Genomic DNA, 2,640 nt, shown 5'->3' with positions numbered 1-2,640 from the left:
ATACTGTCAACATGGTTATTTTATTGATACTTTTCTTTAGGGGGAAAAAAACTCCTCACAATCCCTCATCCTCCTATTGTTTTCACTCAAGAATTCCCTGCAAGGAGGCCTCCAGTATCTTATCCAGAAGGGAACTCTAAATGAGGGACTTCCCCTCACATCAAAATCTTGTTTTGTGACTTCTAGGAATCGATTTCATGATGTTACATTTAGTATACCATTGCACGCTAAATGAGAATGGAATAAAACCAAATTGTAGGAACTGGTCATTAGGAAATGTCTCGGTCAGATGGTCAAGGAGTTTATAAGAGCACACAAAAAAGTAGTAAGGATAAGTGTGGAATGGGGAAGGCTAAAAAGAAGGGTAGGGGAAAGTTTTTGTTTTTAAATATTATATTAAACAAAGATCTGAGCAAAACCAAAACTTTTCTCTCCTAATATTACCTTTGCTTTGAGCTTTTATTCCTATACTTGCACCTATATTTCTTTTCCCAACAACTAAATTTCTAGTGACTGGGAAAGGAATATTGTTGTCTTTAGGAAGTTTGTTTCAAACGTGCCTTTATAATATCTTAGCACAATTTTTTACTATGCTAAGTGTCATTCAAGTTGTGGCCCCTTTCCTCTAAGGGTTTCAGCTCAATTAAACATTAGTGCTTACTGCGGGCCAGATGCCATATGGTTCATTGGGTTTTGACACTGACTAAGGTAAGTGGTCCCCGCAAGTACAAAGTTTACAGTCTAGCAAGGGATTTCCATTGATCAAAACTCATAGTTAGCTGCTTTATCACTAATGCTAGCAGAACATAGGCCATTTGACCATTAGCTTATTAAGCTGCAATGTGATGGCAGTAATGGATGACCCCGGGACTGAGGAACTGTCTCGCTACAGGGTAGTGCCTCTAAGTGTCAGTGCTCTTAACAGAAAAAACAAAATCCCACAATTTCCTGTCCCCAAGAAGATATCAAGTGCTTTGTATGTGTTGCAGAGAAACAGAGGACTCGTGCATGAGATAAACCCAGATTTGCTGCCAGGATTGATTGCCGGAGTCAAGGACTTTTAGCAGATAGCCCTTTAGTTCTGTAAACAAGCATTCTCAGGATGGTAGGATTTTTTTTTTCTTATTCCTATTTTTTCCTTTTTAGTTGACCTGCCCTTTCATTTTAACCTTTTATGATGAAAAATTTCAAATATATACAAAAGTAGAAAGAACAATAATGAATATCCAGCTGCAATCATTACTAACATTTTGTCAATCTTCATTTATACACCAGTATGTGTTTCTAACATGTGGCCTTTCTTTTTTATATAATCATAATGTCCTTAGTACAACTATAAAAACCAGTAATAATTCTTTATCATCTAATACACATTCCATATTTAAATTTCCCCAATTGTTTCAAAAATGTATTTGTATTGCTGGTTTGAGTAAGTCAGGGTAGGAGCCTATATTGTATGTGGTAATGTCCCTTAAATTCTTTTAATCTTTAATGGTACCCCCATACCCCCATTTGTTGAAGAAACTTAGTCATTGTCCTACTGAATGTCTCCCATTCTGGTTTGGGCTCACTGCTTCTTGTAGTGTCTTTTTGCCTCCTTTCTCCCATATTTGATGTTAACCATTTTTCATATTTTATTTTTCTAAAGTAGGTGCTATTAGAAAGCATAAACAAAAAGCTCTGGTGATACTGAAGTAATTTAATGCATGAGAGGAGTGCTGGAAATAGATCAGTTAGGAGGTGGATAGAGCGGTCTGCTGTTCAGGATAGATCTGAGTGAGAATAGCAGTTTGAAATGTCCCTCAGTATCTTTCTTCACCTTTTTTATTTTGAAGTCTATTTTGTCTGATATTAGTACTGCTACTCTCGCTTTTCTCTGAATGCCATTTGCTTGAACTATCATTTTCCACCCTTTCACTTTGAATCTATATTTGTCTTTGGAACTGAGATGTGTCTCCTGGAGGCAGCATATGGTTGGGTTTTGTTTTTTGATCCATTTTGCAACTCTGTGCCTTTTTATTGGTGAGTTCAGTCCGTTTACATTTAGGATGATTGTTGAAATATGAGGTCTTCTTATAGCCATTTTATCTTTTGCTTTCTGGCAGCTCAGTGTTTCCATTGCTTCCTTGTCCTTGTGTTTGTTTTCTTTATTTTGGTTGGCTTTTGTGGGTTTTCCCTCCTGGTCCTTCTTGTTTTATATTATATACTTCAGTTCTGAATCTTTGGTGTGTGGTTACCATTATGAATATGTAAAGGATAGTTATACATATACAGTTGTCCCTTTTCTTCTGTGCGTGCCTTATCTTCATTCCCCTTTGCAAATTTGGATCTTTGAATCCTCCCTTTTTCAGTCATTGTTGTCTCATTTTGTCCCTATGTATGCCGAACGTTCATTACTATCTTGCTATAGCAAATCTCTTCTTATTTTAAGCTTATAATGTCCTGTCCCTATGAAGGGTTGCACTCCTCTGCTTCTATATGCCTGATAGTCACTTTACTCCTACGTATTTTTTTTCTGTCATTTTGTTTTAGGTGAGCTGACACCTTTCAGTATTTCCTATACTGCAGGCCTCGTAGTGGAGAATTCCCTCAATTTTTGTATGTCTGGAAAGGTCTTTATTTCTCCTTCATATCTAAAGG

This window comes from Pteropus medius, unplaced genomic scaffold (assembly GCF_902729225.1).
Source record: "Pteropus medius unplaced genomic scaffold, Ma_sr-lr_union100, whole genome shotgun sequence".
Lineage (NCBI taxonomy): Eukaryota > Metazoa > Chordata > Mammalia > Chiroptera > Pteropodidae > Pteropus > Pteropus medius.
Note: the sequence above shows the minus strand (reverse complement) of the source record.